This window comes from Aotus nancymaae, unplaced genomic scaffold (assembly GCF_030222135.1).
Source record: "Aotus nancymaae isolate 86718 unplaced genomic scaffold, 86718_ANA_hifiasm-v0.15.2.pri h1tg000072l, whole genome shotgun sequence".
NCBI lineage: Eukaryota > Metazoa > Chordata > Mammalia > Primates > Aotidae > Aotus > Aotus nancymaae.
The window spans coordinates 14,939,143-14,960,260 of record NW_026988487.1 but is presented as its reverse complement, the minus strand read 5'-3'; the positions used below and the strand labels follow the sequence as shown (position 1 = coordinate 14,960,260).

General features: G+C 42.0%; 1 protein-coding gene and 1 non-coding gene across 2 annotated transcripts in view; one reads left to right on the top strand and one right to left on the bottom strand.

The window, feature by feature from the left end:
- TAOK1 (TAO kinase 1) overlaps positions 1–21,118 on the bottom strand; it is a 180,113-nt gene that overhangs the window by 125,859 nt on the left and 33,136 nt on the right. The gene's annotated exons all lie outside the window — the stretch shown is intronic.
- Positions 19,894–19,999, top strand: LOC135271025 (U6 spliceosomal RNA). The gene has a single exon (XR_010339174.1). It is a non-coding gene; the product is annotated as a U6 spliceosomal RNA (small nuclear RNA).

Sequence of the window (21,118 nt, the reverse complement as noted above, 5' to 3'; positions counted from 1 at the left end):
GAGCAAAGATGAAAAGCAAAGTTAATGTTCAAAATCTATTTGAGTTTTGGGTAGGATGGTTGTTGGGTAGAAGGGTATACATAAGGACATCACTATAAATACTATTTAATTCATAGCATTGATAAAGATATGAAGATTTAGGTTTCTAAAAAACAAGGCATAAACGTATAAATAATATGTACCCATTTATATAAAAAGATGTATCTTTACACACACATACACAAATGATCTATGGAAGGATATATCAGAGACTTATTTTCAGTCCATGGATCCTTTCTAACTTTCAAACTTTTATTCCCTAAATGCATGTATTACTTTTTTTTTTTTTTTTTTTTTTGAGACAAAGTATTGCTCTTGTTGCCCAGGCTGAGTGTAATGTTGCGATCTCAGGTCACCACAACCCCCGCCTCCCGGGTTCAAGTGATTCTCCTGGTGGCAAGCGCCTCTAATTCCAGCTACTCAGGTGGGTGAGGCAGGAGAATCGCTTGAACCCAGGCGGCAGAGGTTGCAGTGAGCCAAGATCATGCCATTTCACTCCAGCCTGGGTGACAAGAGATCAAAGTTTGAAAATAAAAGATTAATATACAAAAATTGGTTGTACTTTTTTTTTGAGACAGAGTTTCGCTCTGTCGCCCAGGCTGGAGTGCAATGGCGCTATCTCAACTCACTGCGACCTCCATCTCCCAGGTTCAAACAATTCTGCCTCAGCCTCCTGAGGAGCTGACATTACAGGTGCACACCACCACACACAGCTAAGTTTTGTATTTTTTGTAGAGACGGGGTTTCACCATGTTGGTCAAGATGGTCTCGATCTCCTGACCTTGTGATCTGCCTGCCTAGGCCTACCAAAGCGCCACCAATCCCTTGTATTTTTTTAGTAGAGAATGGTATTTAGAAACTACAGTCTTTTTTTGGTTTTCTTTTTTTAGATGGAGTCTTGTTCTGTCGCCCAGGCTGGAGTGCAGTGGTGCCATCTTGGCTCACCGCAACCTCCGTCTCCTAGGTTCAGGAGATTCTCCTGTCTCAGCCTGCCAAGCAGCCCAGATTGCAGGTGTGCGCCACAATGCCTAATATTTTGTATTTTTAGTAGGGATGAGGTTTCACCAGGTTGGCCAGGCTGGCCTCAAACTACTGACCTCAGGTGATCCACCCACCTTGGTCTCCCAAAGTGCTGGGATTACAGGCATGAGCCACTGCACCTAGCCTGTACTTTTACATACTATCAATGAACTTTCTGAAAAGGAAATAAAGAAAATTCCTTTTTTTTTTCTGAGACAGAGTTTCACTCTTGTCACCCACACTGGAGTGAAATGGAACTATCTTGGCTCACTACAACCTCTGCCACCCGGGTTCAAGCGATTCTCCTGCCTCACCCTCCTGAGTAGCTGGAATTAGAGGCACTTGCCACCACTCCCAGCATTTTTTTTTTTTTTTTTGAGACAGAGTCTCGCTCTTTTGCCAGGCTGAAGTGCAGTGGCATGATCTCAGCTCACTACAACCTCTGCCTCCCAGGTTCAAGTGATTCTCCTGCCTCAGCCTCCCCAATAGCTGGGAATACAGGAACGCACCTCCACACCCAGCTAATTTTTGTATTTTTAGTAGAGATGGGATTTCACCATGTTGGCCCCAGGATGGTCTTGATCTCCTGACCTCGTGATCCACCCGCCTCAGCCTCCCAAAGTGCTGGGATTACAGGCGTGAGCCACTGTGGCCAGCCTAATTTTTGTATTTTTAGTAGAGATGGGGTTTCGCCATGTTGGCCAGGCTGGTCTCAAACTCCTGACCTCAGGTGATCCACCCACCTCGGCCTCCCATAAGTGTCGGGATTACAGACATGAGCCACCGCACCCGGCCAAAAATTCCATTTATAATATTGAAAATAACAATACTTAGAAACGTGGGGTGTACGGGAGGTGGAGGTTGCAGTGAGCAAAGATTCCGCCACTGCACTCCAGCCCGGCAACAGAGCAAGACTCCATCTCAAAAAACAAACAAACAAACAAACAAAAAACCCAGAAATGTGAGGTGAAAAATAGTTAACAGTTCATTAAAAAGCTAAGCAGAACTACCATATGACTCCAAGATTCCACTCAGCAGTCCATCCTGCATTTCCCACGTGGGATAATGGCACCACTATCATTTGTGTCTCTGAGGCCACAAAACTAGATGTGATCTTCAGTATTTTTTGCCTCTTTTTTCTCCTCTAACATCAATCCAATAAATTGCTAAATCCAAGAGACTTGCATCTCTTTCTCTATCCATTGCTGGTAGTCTAGACTAATGTAATAACCTCATCTGAATTCTGTTTCTAGTCTCATTCTCTCCAATCCATCTTGCATACTGTTTCTCTCATTTGTTCCACTAATATTTATAAAGTGCAATTTATAGGCCAGGAAATTCTTAAGAGAAGTCACAGAATTACTACTCATGCCTTTTAAATTTTATTTTATTTTTTATTTTTGAGACAGAGTCTTGCTCTGTTACTCAGGTTGGAGTGCAATGGCGTAATTGCACAAATCACTGCAAACTCTACCTCCTGGGTTCAAGCAATTCTCCTGCCTCAGCTTCCCAAGTAGCTGGGATTACAGGTGCCTACCACCATGTCTGGCTAATTTTTTGTATTTTTAGTAGAGAATTGCTTGCTTGAACCCAGGAGGCAGAGGTTGTGGTAAGCTGAGATCACACCATTGCACTCCAGCCTGGGCAACAAGAGTAAAACTCTGTCTCAAAAAAAAAAAAAAAATTAGGCAACATCTAGTTTTAGAAATAAAAGCAACCAAAGAATGAAAAAATATATATATGCAAAATACACAAACACCCATCCACACAAACCTTAAACATGTATCAGCTACCTCCGTTCACTGGATGTTATTCACACTTATTCTTCACACCTGGTGTTACGATTTTCTTTTTCTTTTTTTTTTTTTTTTGAGATGGAGTCTTGCTCTGTTGCCCAGACTGGAGTGCAGTGGCGTGATCTCAACTCACTGCAACCTCTGCCTTGTGGGTTCAAGGGATTCTCCTGCCTCAGCCTCCTGAGTAGCTGGGATTACAGGCATGTGCCACTGCACCCGACTAATTTTTGTATATTTAGTAGCAATGGGGTTTCACCACATTAGCCAGGCTGGTCTCAAACTCCTGACCTCAGTGGTGGGGCTGCCTTGGCCTCCCAAACTGCTGAGATTACAGATGTGAGCCACGGCACCCAGCCTGGTGATACAATTTTCCATCTCATTTCAGGTAACCTGTCTTTCCCAACTTTGCAGTAATTCACAACTGCATCCCTTCCTGCACTCACTTCCACAAGCAAACTCAAGGTATCAAGGTAAAGTACAATATTTATTTAGTATTTATGTATTTACTAATCATTTACCATCTAAAACCATTGTTTTCTTTTTTTTTTTAAATGTATCACTGATGAAGCATTGTGCTCCTAACTCTGTCTCAAAATAAATAAATAAATAATATCAGTCATATACTTCTCTATGATATATTAATAGATATTACCAGGTATGGTGGCTCACGCCTGTAATCCCAGCACTTTGGGAGGCCGAAGTGGGTGGAGATCATGCCACTGCACTCCAGCCTGGGTGATACAACAAGACTGCGTCTCAAAAAGAGAAAGATATTAATTTGCTACTTAATGCAATAATTATTCTACATATGTTGAATTCAGATGCATTAGGTAATTTATATTCAAAAAAATTTACCCATTTTAAGTGTAAAAGTTATCAAACTTTTGATATATGCATATATAGTATGTCTTGATACTACCATTACAACCAAGAATATTTCCATCACTCCAGAAAGTTTCCATAGCCCTTTATACTATTATATATATGTAATTTTTTTTTTTTTAATGTAGTCTCGTTCTGTTGCCCAGGCTGAAATGCAGTGGTATGATTTTGGCTCACTGCAACCTCTGCCTCCCAGGTTCAAGTAATTCTTCTGCCTCAGCCTCCCAAGTAGCTAGGACTACAGGTACATACCACCATGCCTGGCTAATTTTTTTACTTTTTGTAGAGATAGGGTCTTGCTATATTATTTCGAACTGGGTTCAAGTGATCCTCCTGCCTTGGACTCCCAAAAAGTTGGAAGTATAGGAATGAGCCACCACACACAGCCTCTTTGACCCAATTTCTGTCACTATAGTTTTGCCTTTTTAGGAATTTCATGTAAATGGATTCATACACTTTGTAGTCTTTGGTGGCTACTTTTTTCATTTAACATAATGTTTCTGAGATTCATCCATGTTGTTGCTGAACAGCATTCACCTGTATAGAAAACACAATTTTTAAAATTCATTCACCATCTCATGGTCATCTGAGTTGTTTCCAATTTTTTACTAATATGCATAAAGTTGCTATTAGTACAGTTGTCCCTCCATATCTTTGGATTTCACATCCATGATTCAACCAAACTTGGATTTAAAATAGAAAACTTTTGCATTTCTTTTGATGCTCACATAATTCTAATAGTAAATAGGACAAAAAAAGAAAAAGTAATATTGGAACAATGTTTAAATTTGGGATTACACATATGAATCTTTTCTAACAGTCTTCTCAATACCATCCCCTTATTCCTATGGAAAACATTGCTGATCCACCACACCATTTTTCCTACAGAATATAAAGGCAGTTCCACAGCTTCCTCATTTTATTAGAATTGAAATAGAATGCAAAACTCATTTCCCACTTCCATGTTTTCTACTTCAAAAAGCCAAGTTAGATTATTATATCTTGTACATTAAATGCCAAAATAAACCAGAGGTAGGCTAATAAGTTCAATCAAAAATAAGTTTTAACAATAGGTTAAATATACTCTATAAAACCAATTTGAAGAAATACATAGGCTGGCACAGTTGCTCATGTGTGTAATCCCAACACTTTGGGAGGCTGAGGCGGGTGGATCACTTGAGGTCAGGAGTTCAAGACCAGCCTGGCGAACATGGTGAAACCCCATCTCTACTAAAAATACAAAAATTAGACTGGGCGCAGTGGCTCCCACTGTAATCCCAGCACTTGAGGAGGCCAAGGCAGGTGGATCACAAGGCCAGGAGTTCAAGACCAGCCTGGTCAATATGGTGAAACCCCATCTCTACTAAAATACAAAAATTAGCTGGGCATGGTGGTGGGCGCCTGTAGTCCCAGCTACTCAGGAGGCTGAGACAGGAGAATCTCTTGAACCCGGGAGGCAAGGTTGCAGTGAGCCAAGATCGTACTACTGCACTCCAGTCTGGGTGACAGAGCAAGAGTCCATCTAAAAAATAAATAAATAAATACAAAAATTAGCCAGGCATGGTGGCAGCTGCTTGTAATCCCAGCAACTTGGGAGGCTGAGGCAGAAGGATGGCTTGAACCAGGGAAGCAGAGGTTGCAGTTAGTCAAGATCATGCCACTGCACTCCAGCCTGGCATTGACAGAGCGAGACTCCATCTCAAAAAAAAGAAAAAAAAAAAGGAAATAGATAAAATTCCTATACCAAGTACATTACATTTCAATTTATCCTCTTTTTGTTTTTTGAGCCACTCTCACTCTGTTGCCTGGCTGGAGTGCAGTGGCACAATCTCCACTCACTGCAACCTCCACCTCCTGGGTTCAAGCAATTCTCCTGCCTCAGCCTCCTGAGTAGCTGGGACTACAGGCATGTGCCACCACGCCCAGCTAACTTTTGTATTTTTAGTAGAGATGGGGTTTCACCATGTTGTCCAGGACGGTCTTGATCTCTTGACCTTGTCATCTGCCCGCCTCGGCCTCCCAAAGTGCTGGGATTACAGGGGTGACCCACCACGCCCGGCCCATTTGATCCTCTTAAAGTCACTTTTAAGTACTTCTTAAGTAAAGATGTGAGGAGGAATAAGTAAGATTTTACACATAATATACTTAGCAAGGTACCTGGCATATAGCAAACAATATCTATTTTTATTAGTCCCTATTTATAAATGTGAAACTCAAAATTCAGAGAAATTAAGCAATTTGTTAAGACTACACAGCCTAGTAAGTGGTGGAACAGAAATCTGAACCCAAAGGGTTTCATCTCAGAAAATCCCTCCTTTACTACTACACTATATATTGCCTATATAGTAAATACGCAGAGAAGCAATAATAAAGGAAATATAACACTGATGATCTCTAGGTGGTAAATCAGGAATGGTTTTAATCTTCCTTATGTTCTAGTTATACATGAAGTACTTTAAAAACTATTTTTTCCAGCCAGGCATGGTGGCTTATGCCTGTAATCCCAGCACTTTGGGAGGCCGAAGCAGGTGGATCACGAGGTCAGGAGTTTGAGACCCGCCTGACCTACATGGTGAAACCCCGTCTCTACTAAAAATACAAAACTCAGCCAGGCTTGGTGGTGTGTGGCTATAATCCCAGCAACTCAAGAGGCTGAGGCAGAAGAATTGCTTGAACCTGGGAGGTGGAGGTTGCAATGGGCCAAGATTGCGCCACTGCACTCCAGCCTGGGTGACAGAGCGAGACTCCGTCTCAAAAACAAAAAAAACTATTTTTTCCAGAGAATTTAAAAATTTCAGTAACAAAAATACCAGTATTACAAATACCTAGAAGTTATAAAATCTTCATCGAAAGCTTGGTCTTATTAGTTCCATAGCAGTACTTTCAAAAATGGCAACATGTTTTCTGATAAATGAAACTACTGAACTAAGCTCAATAACCAAAATCTAATAACCAGCTGGGGGCAGTGGCTAATGCCTGTAATCCCAGCACTTTGGGAGGCTGAGGCAGGGGGATCACTTGAGGCCAGGAGTTTGAGACGAGCCTGGCCAACATCATGAAACTCTGTCTCTATGAAAAAATACCAAAAAAATTAGCCGGCCATGGTGGCAGCTACTCCATTGGCTAAGACATGAGAGTCACTTCAACCTGGGAGGGGGAGGTTACAGTGAGCCAAGATCATGCCACTGCACTCCAGTCAAGTGACAGAGACTCTGTCTCAAAAAGAAAAAAAATAAAAAGAAATCTTAGTCATACCATTTTTGATTTTCAAGAAAATTTAAAGGGAATAGTTAGCAGGGCACAGTGGCTCACATCTGTAATCCCAGCACTTTGGGAGGTTGAGGCAAGCAGATCATGAGGTCAGGAGTTTGAGACCAGCCTGACCAATACAATGAAACCCTGTCTCTACTAAAAATACAAAAAATTAGCTGGGCATGGTGGCGCACACCTGTAATTCCAGCTACTAGGGAGGCTGAGGCAGGAGAATCGCTTGAACCCGAGAGGTCAATGTTTCAGTGAGCCGAGATCGCACCACTGCACTCCAGCCTGGGTGACAGAGCTAGACTCTGTCTCAAAAATAAATTTTTTTTTTTTTAAAAAGGGAATAGTTAAAATACCCAAGATACTCACATGTATAAAATAATATAATATGGTAACTTATCAGTGCAACATAAAACAAATATGATAGGGGATATGAAGAAAAAGTGTTTCCTTTCTGGTATAACCATTCTTATTGCACACATACAATTTGGTTAACTATAGTTTAGGTAAGGCAAGAATTATCACCAAATTGGGAAAGGTGGCTTACGCCTGTAATACCAGCACTTTGGGAGGCCAAGGCAGATGGATCACTGGAGGTCAGGAGTTTGAGACCAGCCTGGACAACATGGCAAAACCCCATCTCTGCTAAAAATAGAGAAATTAGCCAGCCGTGGTGGTGTGCACCTGTAGTCCCAGCTACCTCAGAAGGCTGAGGCACAAGAATCGCTTGAACCCAGGAGGTGGAGGTTGTAGTGAGCTGAGATTCTGAAACTGCACTCCAGCCTGGGCAATGGAGCAAGACTCTATCTCAAGGAAAAAAAAAATTGCCAGGCGCAGTGGCTCATGCCTGTAATACCAGCACTTTGGGAGGCCAAGGCGGGCAGATCACCTGAGGTCGGGAGTTCGAGACCAGCCTGACCAACATTGAGAAACCCATCTCTACTAAAAATACAAAATTAGCCAAGCGTGGTGGTGTATGCCTGTAATCCCAGCTACTCAGGAGGCTGAGGCAAAAGAATCACTTGAACCTGGGAGACGGAGGTTGCAGTGAGCCAAGATTGTGCCATCGCACTCCAGCCTGGGCAACAAGAGTGAAACTCCGTCTCAAAACAAAAAATTATTACCAAAAGGGGCTGGGCAAAGTGGCTCATGCCTGTAATCCCAGCACTTTGGGAGTCCAAGGCAGATGGATCACTGGAGGTCAGGAGTTTGAGACCAGCCTGGCCAACATGGCGAAACCCCGTCTGTACTAAAAATACAAATATTAGCTGGATGTGGTGGCACACAACTGTAGTCCCAGTTACTTGGGAGGCTGAAGCATGAGAATTGCTTGGACCCAGGTGGCAGAGGTTACAGTGAGCTGAGATGGTGCCACGGCACTCCAGACTGAGTGACAGAGTGAGACTCCATCTCAATAAAATATGTAAAAAAAAACAAATTATTACCAAAAGGAAGCAAGTATTTAATTCAATATTCAAAATATATTGTTTTCAAATTGTTATTTTACATTTAGATTTACCCTTTTTGCCCTCTTTTCACTGTTTTTTTCCCAGGGTGTATTCTTGGTTTCATCATCTCCCAAGGAAAACTGTCCAAATAAGATAGCCAGGTGGGAGGGATCCCTGGAGAAACTCCTACCAGCCTGCCCACTAGAATGGAGCCTTGGGAAGTTCACGCCCATTGCAGTGGGAGGAGCCTGGCCCAGCCTCTTCCAGTGTGGAGCCTGAGATTCCGGCTGGGTAAGAAGCTCTCTAGCAGGGGACTCTGACCTTGAGGAGTACCTGTTTCCCCTTTTATTCCCTTTTCACCCAATAAAACTCTGCTTTACTCACCCTTTAAACCATCTGGGAGCCTACATTTTCCTGGCCATGAGATGGACAAGAATCCTGTCTTTAGCTAAATTAAAGTAAAAGTCCTGCAATTAAAGTAAAAGTCCTCCAACATTTTTGGCACCCAACATTGGGCTCAAGAAGCAGTGAGTGAAATGGGAACTCAAAACCTCTAACTGTGGTTTTCTAAGTCTTTTCATCCTTGGACTTCTGAGCTTATGGGAAACCACACCCCCACCCCCTGTTGCTCCTGCGGGTCTGGGGCCTTTTCATGGTCTTTTCTCTTCCTTTTTCAGGAGGGACTGGGGAGCAGCAGCTCCCAGCCACTCTCCCCTCTGTTCCAGGACTGGGACACGTGGCCCAAGGGTCCCACATAGCCAGCAGACTGGTTCCCAGCCACACCAAGGCAACCTTTCCCTTCCCCAGCCAACGAGTTTCAACCCTGTGGGACAGAAATTAAACTTTTCTCCCTGGTGGAGGAACCACTTGCATAAGAATAAGAAGTTCTTCCTCAGGCATTTTTAAACTGTTTCTTTTCTTTCCCCATCTCTACCCCATCACCAGGTTAACCTTTAAAGTTTCTTTTTCCCTTTCCTAGGCCAGGCCCCCCAACTATCACTGTTTTTTCTGTAAAGCTTTAATTGTGAAAAAGGATTTGTGGGGCTAGTCTTGGGCCATGGCCAATATGGTGTGTTTTGCTTGTCTGTATGGTTTGTTCTACAAGCCTCCCATCTTGTTTTACACATCCTGAGGGCCTGGCTTGTAACTCCCTGGCAAGGTTTTGTTTAGCAATTTTGGCTTAGGGAATGTTTCTTTCTGGTTTGATACCTGCATGTTTTCCTAGCCCTGTCTTTTAAAGACCCCCACCCAGTGATTGGGTTTTCTTCCACCTATCTGTGTGTGTACTGTGTGTGACGCCTGTAAAAAGAGCTAATTTGGCCTAAAAAAAAACAAGGGCTTGGATCTAATTTTTTTTTTTTTTTTTGAGATGGAGTTTCGCTCGTTACCCAGGCTGGAGTGCAATGGCGCGATCTCGGCTCACCGCAACCTCCGCCTCCTGGGTTCAGGCAATTCTCCTGCCTCAGCCTCCTGAGTAGCTGGGATTACAGGCACGCGCCACCATGCCCAGCTAATTTTTTGTATTAGTAGAGACGGGGTTTCACCATGTTGACCAGGATGGTCTCGATCTCTTGACCTAGTGATCCACCCGCCTCGGCCTCCCAAAGTGCTGGGATTACAGGCTTGAGCCACCGCGCCCGGCCTGGATCTAATTTTTTTTAAGGCAAAACAAAAGCTGTGGTACATTTCAGTTCATCTGACTTTAATCTTTACCAAATAAAAACAGCCCTAAAGACTACGGTAAAATGCAGGTCAGATGCAAAGTTTCCTAAGTGTTTTGAGATTATAAACTGCTTTTTGGATTTTGAGAACTGTCTATCTTGCCTGCTTCACAACTGTTAAGGCCTGGCGACATATGGAACTAACCATGCCCTTAAGTAAGAAGGCAAACCTTGGCTGTAGTTAGCACACAATTAAAGCAACTTACCAAGTTTTACCTTAAAGTTAAAAATTTCTAGCAGTTAATTGAAACTACTAGAAATAGATTTATATGCAAGGTGAGTAAGAACAGTAAAATGTGTTTTTTAGTAAAAGGTTATAAGAAGGCATGGAAATGTAAACAAACGTTATTTTGCCTAGGGTTAAAGAATTCTTTTGAGTTAAATTAGGAAAAAGCTGATGGTTCAAAGAATTGGTGGAAGAACCGTGGAAATGAATCTTGCAGAAGTTCTCTGTGTGATCATAGTGACGAAATTCAAAAAAGGGTATTATATGGTTTTTCTGTATATTGAGCATTAAAATAAAAGCATAAGGTTTTCCTAAAGTGCTAATCTGCTCTTTGGCAAAATTTGTAAAGGGTAAACTTGTAAAGCATTATAGAAGGTTTTATCGGCCAGGCGCGGTGGCTCACACCTGTAATCCCAGCACTTTGGGAGGTTGAGGCAGGTGATCACAAGGTCAGGCGTTCAAGACTAGCCTGGCAAACATAGTGAAACCCCGTCTCTACTAAAAATACAAAAAAAATTAGCCAGGTGTGGTGGTGGGCGCCTGTAATCCCAGGTACTTGGGAGGCTGAAACAGGAGAATCATTTGAACCGTGGAGGTAGAGGTGGCAGTGAACTGAGATCCTGCCACTGCACTCCTGCCCAGACTCCCTCTCTTTTAAAAAAAAAAAAAAAAAAAGTGTTTTTTGTTTTTAATTTCTGAGTCATCATTTTGGCAAAATAAATAACTTATGGTAATCTGGAAATCTATTTCATAATATCAAGTGTTTTAAACCTCAAACATTTAACAGCCTTCCCAAAATCAAACTTGTTTCAAAATTGTCTTCCCTGGCACCTAGCTTTTCAAACACTTCAGAGGGCCCCTGAAGTGTCTAGAAAAGAGAGATAAACAGGATTATTTGACACATTTATGTACATGGGATTGCCAAAATTAAGTTCAATCTTCTTTAGGTTATATCTTAGTAAATAACACTTATATGTGTTCCAATATTGCATGGGATTTCTAAATTTCTAACGTCTCCGTATATGCTATCAATAATAATTAAGGTTAAGTTACTGTAAACCACAGAGATAACCAAACTTCTTTGTCAATTGTGTTTCTGACTATACTGGACATTTTGGTATTCACAGATGATTGTTGTCTTGTTTTAATTCTTTTCAGAAGATGGTTTATAATAGACTGTAAGACTTTAACAGGTGCTCTTAAATACAGACTTCTGATAACTATGGAGATTGTTACAAAGGAAAATGAACAGTTCTCATGAGCTCTTCATTTTCTGAGTATTTACAATATCAAGCAAAACAAGAGTTAATTAAGTGGACTGAACTCAGAAAGCTGAAGCAATCTTTTTGACTTTTGGTTGGAATAATGCTGATCCTTGTTTTGTTTTTCAGAGTCAAGGAAACTTACTTTGAACTATTTACGGCCTTTAATAATTGAGTAAGGTATATTCCCATGAACAAAAATTTGAAGCATGTATGTTTCTGTCTGCTTAGTTCCTCTAAAATTGGGAAACTATCTGTAAGTATTCTTTTATTTTTTTTATTATTTTTTATTTATTTATTTTTGAGACAGAGTTTCACTCTTATTGCCCAGGCTGGAGTGCAGTGGCTCAATTTCAGCTCAGTGCAACCTCCAGCTCCCAGGTTCAAGCGATTCTTCTGCCTCAGTCTCTCAAGTAGCTAGGATTACAGGTGCCAGCCACCATGCCCAGCTAATTTATATTTTTAGTAGAGATGGGGTTTCATCATATTGGCTAGGCTGGTCTGGAACTCCTGACCTCATGTGATCCACCCACGTCGGCCTCCCAAAGTGTGGGATTACAGGTGTGAGCTCTACGCCCAGCCTATCTGTGAGTATTCTTATGGCAATATAAGTGTTTGCATCAAGGCAATGAGAATCCATTTTTCTTTTGCAACAGAATATAAATGGAGAAAATGGTTATTTTACCAAGGCTTTTACTGGAAGGGTATGCTTCCCTTTAAGGAGTCAAGCTTGACTTACAGAACAAATAAAAGTACCATGGGGAAACTGGCCTAATATCCTCATTTCACAGTCCCTGTACAGGGTTCCTGATCTGTGGTCAACAAAGAATGTCACTTTCTATCAGGTCTAGGAGCTCCAAGTTTATCTTGGGACCTTAAGAGGAGAAGATCACCCAGCCCATGGCTGGACTCAGCTTTAAAAGGTTTTATCTGAGATTCCTTGAGGAATAGAGTTCCATCAAGCCCAATCTAAAAGGCCTATGTAGACATAATTATTCTTGCTACACTTTATTCAAATAATCAAAATATAAGGTCTATTTTGTAACCCACTCAGTCCTATCATGATTTTTTTAACAAAAATGAGGACTGGAAAGAGAGAAATTATGTTCCAAAATGTATCATTATTTGTCATTAAATTCTAAACTCATTAGTTAAGTTTTCACCTACATTTTACACTAACCCTTCTGTTCCTTTGAACCAACCAGCAATCTCCAGCTGCATCTCAGAAAGAACAAGAGAGACAGGTAATTTAAAAATCTGGACCAATATTCTAGTTCTGAGCAATTATCCTGCAAATTCTGCCAGGCAATGGGAATATATAGAATGCCCATCACTCAGAGGTTTCCTTTTGGGAAAGTAAGACCAAGGGAGCTAACCAAAGCCAAGCACCATGCACCCAAATCTTAGCAACCATAACTATATCCTTTCCTCTCCCTTAATGGAGGAAGACTCCGTTCCACAGTTTCACCTTAGCATTCAGCTTATGATAAGGAGTCCATGCAACCCCCAAGACACATTTTTGTCCCACACTCAATTCCAAGTTTTGGGTCAAAGCCCTAGGAAAAAAAAAACTGGATCTGAGGGATCCAGAGGCAAATGACAATAGAGGTTAAAAGGCACAGTGCAGGCGAGTGTGGCTAACTCCTGCCGATTAAGCCAACTCCAAGCTTCCTGTTTCGTGGAAAAAGGCCACACTAATATCCATGGCATAAATAAGGTCTAGAGAACTCTAAGGCTACTGACAGTAGGTGGGAAAGAGACATAGGTGAGGCGAGTAATTTCTATTGTCTAGGCACCCCAGCTTAATGGGTGCAAGCTGCTTTGGTACTCATGGTGGCACCTGCCAAGGTCAATGGGATGCAAGGACAAAAGAAGCTCTTTCCTCTCACCCTCACACATCCTGGGTATCTGCTAGGAAGATAAGGGAACCAGGGAGGCCCTCTTTCTAGATGGGTAGCCATTTATCTTCAGTCTGTACCCCTTTCAAATGCATCCTGAACCTCTGGGACTCCTTTAAAAGGCGCCTTCTTTTTTCCTTTCTTCTCACTTCTTCTCTTCACTAATAGGTATTGTGTCTCTGTACTACAAGACACTCCCCTCAAATACATCTTCCAAACCAGAAAGAATTTATTTCCCAAACCTTAAACTGGTTGGCTTAGGATTGGGCTCAGAGGAAGGGAATCCAGATGCCCAACATGCCAGTAAAAGGGATCTTTACCGTTTGGGCTTTTGGCCTCCCTCTCCCTGTGAAAAGTGGCAAAAGGCCTCAGAATTTTTGAGCTGTCCTTACCCCTCCCCTTGTTTCGTTTTGATGCATGTTTTCTAATAACCCAGTTTGTCTGATTTTGCCTTCAGGCCATCAAACTCCAAATGATCATGCAATCGGAGCCTCTGACAATGACCCCTTCTACTGGGAACCCCTAAATAGGCCTCTGACTGCTGTTTTCCCAAAACAGTGCCCCTGTCAGCAGGAAACAGTTAAGATGGGTCTTTGTCCGTGTCCTTAATCTAAGGACAGTTAAGATTAGAGGGGGAATGAGATAGCCAGGTGGTAAGGGGTCCCTGGAGAAACTCCAACCAGGCTGCCCACTGGAGTGAAGCCTCAGAAGGTTCACACCCTTTGCAGCAGGGAGGAACCTGACCCTTCCTCTTTCTGTGCGGAACCTGAGATTTGAACAGCAGGGCAGGAAATGCTCTAGCAGAGGACTCTGGCCTTGTGGAGAATCCCTGTTTCCCCATTTTTTCCCTTTTCACCCAATAAAACCTTCTGCTTTACTCACCCTTTAAAGCGTCTGCAAGCCTAAATTTTCATGGTCATGGGACAGACAAGAACCCCATCTTTAGCTGAACTAAGGAAAAGTCCTGCAACACTAACAGAGCTGCCTTAGTTGATTTCTAGAGTGAAGGATCTTTTTACACTCTTTCATTAGCCCTATTAACTGAAAGTCAAATTTTACTTACACTCTTTTGCATTACCAGTAATTCAAAAAGATAACTATGATAAGGCCCTGAAGACAAGAGAATGAGGGCCAGGCTCAGTGGCTCCATGCCTACAATCCTAACACTTAGGAAGATTAAGGCAGGAAGACTGCTTGAGCCCAGGAGTTCAAGACCAGCCTGGCAACATAGCAAGATGCTGTCTCTACAAAAATTTAAAAATTACCCAGGTGTGGTGGCACACATCTGCAGTCCTAACTACTCAGGAGGCTGAGGCAGGAGGATCCCTTGAGCACAGGAGTTTAAGGATGAAGTAAACTATGATCACAGTACTGCACTCTAGCCTGCACTCTACCACTGCACTCTAGTCGTGCTCTGTCTCTCTCTAAAAAAAAAAAAATTTTGGCCAGGTGCAGTGGCTCACCCCTATAATCTCAGCACTTTGGGAGGCTGAGGCGGGTGGATACCTGAGGTTAGGAGTTCAAGACCAGCCTGGCCAACAGGGTGAAACACCATCTCTATAAAAATTAGCCAGGCATGGTGGTGCATGCCTGTAATCCCAGCTACTTGGGAGGCTTAGGAAGGAGAACCGCTTGAACGCAGGAGGCGGAGGCTGCAGTGAGCTGAGATTGCGCCATTGCAGTCCAGCCTGAGTGACAAGCAAAACTCTGTCTCAAAAAAACAAAATAAGTACTTATAAACATACTTATTTACATTTATTTACTTATAAAACTGTATGACATCTCCACTTCAATATCAAAGAAATTTCTAACTTAATTTAGTCATTCAAGCCAATCTTCTGAGTTTCCTATAAAAGTGTGCCACACTAATGTATCCAATTTAGTAATCTGAAAACCTAAGTTTTGTTTTGTTTTTTTTTAAATTTATTTAGAAACAGAGTCTCACTCTGTTGCCCAGGTCAAAGTACAGCAGCACGAGCATAATTCACTGCAGCCTTCATCTCCTGGGCTCAAGTGATCCTCCTACCTTAGCCTCCCAAGCAGCTGGGACTACAGGCACACACCACAATGCCCAGCTGTTTTGTTTTTTATTTTTAGTAGAGACAAAGTCTTGCTTTGTTGCCCAGACTGGCCTCAAACTCCACAGCTCAAGTACTCACCTAAGTGAGAACCTGACCAAAAGGGGAGTTTTCTTAAACAAAATCCTGGGAGGCCATTGTTTTGGACTAAGCTCATGCACTAGGCCCCAACAAACCAAACCAAAATGGAGTCACTGGTGCTAAGACTTTAAGGAAACACGTAGATTCCAGAACAGACCAGATTTTGTTTTTTTCTCCAGCAAATCTCTATAACACTCCTGACAGCCTAGGTATCGACTCCCAAAATCCCCTTTAAGTCTTTTAAACAAATTCATTTCCTCTCACCTAGAGATCATGAAGCTTCAGATGATCATGCAGCAAACGTTCCAGCCAGTTCCAGGTGAAGACATCACCCTGGCCATCAAAAAGCCACCCTGCCTCCACTAGACAGAACAGGGTGAGAGTTCTGTGATCTCCAACAGGTAGAGACTACGCCCCAAGTCAGCATGAAGCAGTTACAGAAGAAAGACCTTCAGTCCCTCTGCCGCCCATAAAGATTTATGGGGATCACATCTCTTGGGGGAAGATGAGGCAGCAGAATAGGTCTGCAGGCAGAGAACCTAAGGCTGTTTCATGCCAACTTCCTAGAACTAAATTGAAAGGAAAACCCTAACTTTCCTTGCCTAAGTAAAGGACCAGAGGCTACTCCCTTTGACCTTTTCTGAGCACTGCAGATGAGAAATTGGCTGGCCCCAACAAATCAGACTGATTGCTGGTAGAGTCTTCATTTGCAACTTTGTAACTTCACCCTGGCCTCTGACTGATAGCTTTTTGCAGATGTGAGCTTACAAAGATTTTGCAACCAATCAGATATTTGCACAGGAGTGTGACCATTGTAACTTCACATGAGCCTCTAGTTGGCTGTTTTCTGCAACCAATCAGACTGATTGCAGGCTACCAATTCAGTTACATGAGGTGAGCATGAAGTGGCCAATGGGAAACTTCTAGGGGGTATGTGAACCCAAGAAGATTCTACATCTGGACCCCTTGAGACGCTGCTCAGGTCCACTTCCACACTGTTGTGTGCTTTCATTTTCAATAAATCCCTGCTTTCGTTCTTTTCCTACTTCATTCTTTCTTTGCTTTGCTGGACGTTTGGTCCAATTCTTTGTTCAAAACACCATGAACCTGGACAATTTGCAGTCATGACCCTCTACCAGTGACAAAAATACAAGACCTCTTTTTTTATCATTTTTGTTCAAATGGAAGAAAAAACTCTTTTGAGTTTTCCCAAAACTCAACACTATTATAGTTTTCCTTTAATACTAAAGTAAAATTACAAGATAAAAATTAAATTTTACAGTCAAAAAGATCAGGTGTATTGATTAAATCTTATAATCTTATTTCAAAATAAAAATACAGCACACTGTATAACAGACATTAAATAAATTCAAAACTTCAGAAATAAAAGGTATATTGGATGCACAAGGGACTGAAGGATTAGGTGGCATGCTTAAGGTCACAGTTAATTAACAGAACTGTAACTAAAAAACCTAAATGTACTCAATACAAGGGGGTATCCTAAATTAGATCCTGAAACAGAAAAAGGATGTTAGTGGAAAATCTAGATAAAGTTGGTAGTTTAGTTAATAATACTATAACAATGTTAACTTGTTAGCATTGACAAATGTACCATGGTTATTTAAAACGTTAACATTAGAGGCACACCCATAATCCCAGCACTATGGGAGGCTGAGGCAGGGCAGATCACTTGAGGTCAGGAGTTTGAGACCAGACTGGCCAACATGGTGAAATCCTGGCTATACTAAAAAATACAAAAAGTAGCCAGGCATGGTGGCGTGTGCCTGTAATCCTAGCTATGAGGCTGAGACACGAGAATCACTTGAACCCAGGAGCTGGAGGTTGCAGTGTCCCACAGACTGGGCCACAGAGTGAGACTCTCAAAAAAAAAAAAAAAAAGAAAGAAAGTACATGAAAGGTATACAAGGTATACAAGAACTTTGTACTACCTTTGCATTTTTTCTGTACATCTGAAATTATTAAGTAAAAATAAAACGCTTATTTTAAAATTCTAAATCTGAAACTGATTTCTAATCCGGAATACTTTCCATCTGTTTCCATAAGAATACCCATATAGGGCTGGGCTCAGTGGCTCATGCCTGTAATCCTAGCACTTTGGGAGGCCGAGGTGGGCGGATCATGAGGTCAGGAGATCAAGACCATCCTGGCCAACATGGTGAAACCCTGTCACTACTAAAAAGACAAAAAAATTAGCTGGGCATGGTGGCGCACACCTGTAGCAGCTTGTTGGGACACTGAGGCAGAATAATCGCTTGAACCCAGGAGGCAGAGACTACAGTGAGCTGAGATCGCACCACTGCACTACAGCCTGGGCAACACTACGAGACTCCATCTCAAAAAAAAAAAAAAAAAAAAGAACGAACCATATAGAAAGGCATTAAGTTCTAAAACCAAGTATACAAAGATAACAAACTATAGCACCTGCCTGTAGCACCCTCAAACAAAAAAAATCAAAAGAAATATTCCCTATTTTTCTGTTTAATGGGGAAGGGAACTAACACTCATTGACTTCTTGCTATATTCCAGGCATTTTGCTTATTTAATTCTCATAACTAGACTGGGCAAAGTGGCTCACGCCTGTAATCCTAGAGCTCTGGGAGGCCAAGGCAGGAGGATTTCTTGAGCCCAGAAGTTTGAGACCAGCCTGGGCAACATGGTGAAACCCCATCTCTACCAAAAAAAAGAAAAGAAAACTTAGCCAGCCGTTGTGGTGCGCAACTGTACTCCCAGCTATTTGGAAGGCTGAGGTGGGAGGATCCCTTAAGCCCAGGAGGCAGAGGCTGCAGTTGACCCACTGCACTCCAGCCTGAGTAACAAAGCCAGATCTTGCCTCAAAAAAAAAAAAATAATAATAATAATAATATATATATGTAATTCTCACAACTGTTTTAAAATAATTATCACCTCAAACTATACTTGAAGCTCAAAGAAGTTAAGTAATTTGCTCACTATCATATAGTTACTAAGTAACAGAGCCAGATTTCTATAATACTTCATCAACTTCCTCTAGGTTATCTAAGCACTCCACAGTCATCTGTGTATTTAAAAGAAGTATTTGTTACTAAATTTTAGATTCCACGATGTTTTTCACATCAAAACCCTCACTGCCAATCCCATTGCCACTACCTTTTGTTCAAGTCTCTGTTACCTCTTATCTGTTCTAGAGCAAAACACCTCTCAAGATTCCAGTCTCTAGTTTTATCCCCTTTAATCCCTTCTGTATACCTGTAAAGAACAGCTTCTTGCTGGCCTCCCAGCATCTGTGAGGATGTTTTACTAATGATCTTAGATTTCCTTTTGAGAGATTACCTCTCTTATGCCTAGGTATTTCCTTCTAGGAAACATGTACTTGGTTTTTGGAGATTCTGAATCTTGAGCAAATGATACAACTCTGGAAAAAAACAATTGGTACTTATTCATTTGGGTGGCATCCTGATGAAATTGTCAATTCATTCCTTATATCAAGCAAGACCCCAGGAGTTACCCTAGACTGTCTCTCCAGCCTTCCTTTTCCGTCTATCAGCAATTTAATAGTCTTATAATAAAATTCTTTTTTTTTTTTTTGAGACAGAGTCTCATTCTGTGGCCCGGGCTGGAGTGCAGTGGTTCGATCTCGGCTCATGGCAACCTCTGCCTCCCTGGTTCAAGTGATTCTTGTGCCTCAACTTCCTGAGTAGCCGGGATTTCAGGCGCCTGACACCATGCCCAGATACTTTTTGTATTTTTAGTAGAGATGAGGTTTCACCATGTTGGCCAGGCTGGTCTTGAACTCCTGACCCTCAAGTGATCCTCCAGCCTTGGCCTCCCAAAGTTTTGGAATTACAGGCGTGAGCCACCACACCGGCCAATAAATTTTTTTTTTTTGAGACGAAGTCTTGCACTGTTGCCCAGGCTGTAGTGCAGTGGCACGATCTCAGCTCACTGCAATTTCCGCCTCCTGGGTTCAAGCAATTCTCCTGCCTCAGCCTCCCTAGTAGCTAGGACTACAGGCGTACGCCACCATGCCCAGCTAATCTGTTTTGTCTTTTTAGTAGAGATGGCATTTCACCATGTTGGCCAAGATGGTCTCAATGTCCTGACCTCATGATCCACCTGCCTTGGCCTCCCAAAGTGCTGGGATTACAGGCATGAACCACCACGCCCGACCAAGAAACTTATGTGTGCTCACTTCAGCAGCACATATACTAAAAATTTGGAACAATACAGAGATTAGCATGGCCGAGGTGCAAGGATGACACATAAATTTGTGAAAGGCTCCATTAAAAAAAAAAAAACAGGAAACTTACGTCAGTTGTGCCAAATTTCAAACTATTCTCTTTTTTTTTCTTTTTTTTTTTTTTGAGACGGAGTTTCACTCTTGTTACCCAGGCTGGAGTGCAATGGTGCGATCTCGGCTCACCGCAACCTCCACCTCCTGGGTTCAGGCAATTCTCCTGCCTCAGCCTCCTGAGCAGCTGGGATTACAGGCACACGCCACCATGCCCAGCTAATTTTTGTATTTTTTAGTAGAGATGGGGTTCCACCATGTTGACCAGGATGGTCTCGATCTCTTTACCTCGTGATCCACCCGCCTCGGCCTCCCAAAGTGCTGGGATTACAGGCGTGAGCCACCGCGCCGGGCCCAAACTATTTTCTAAACAGCAAAAAGAGAAACTAAAGGTCAGCAGTCAATACAGACAACTTCCGACAAGTAATCTAACACCACACAAAAATAGGCACCTCCTACTATTGACCTCCTTTTTTCTGATAAGCACAACTTCCAAAGGAAGATATGTAGGTCACCCAGCTTCTATACTTTAGCAACCAAGGAGAAGTGGATGAGTCGTCCTATTTCTCTGCCCAATATTTCTTTTCTTTCCTTAGCAAATGTTAGCGTGTCTCTATTTACTTATTAACACACAGGTGGAGGTAAAATATGTTGATTTGTAAGTTGTATACTGCAGAAAATATCAGAAGACACAGAAAAGCAAAACCTAGTTTATTAACAATATTAACCATTGGTAAAATTTGAGAAGCGTGGAATATCACAGTTACTAAGTAACAACTTACCAATGTTCAATATTGTCAATAAACTAGGTTTTGCTCCTCTGTATCCTTTGATATTTTCTACAAAATATGAATTATATAATAAAGCAAATGAAAAAAGAAGAGTTTAAGGGATTTTAAATGCCAGAAAAGAATACCAGCAAGCCATATAAACCTCCAAACTTTTTTCTTTTTTGAGACAGAGTCTCATTCTATTGCCCAGGCTGGAGTGTAGTGGTGCACTCTTGGCTCACAGCAACCTCTGCTCCCAGATTCAAGCAATTCTCATGCCTCAACCTCTCGAGTAGCTGGGATTACATGTGTGTGCCATGACGCCCGGCTAATTTTTAGTAGACATGG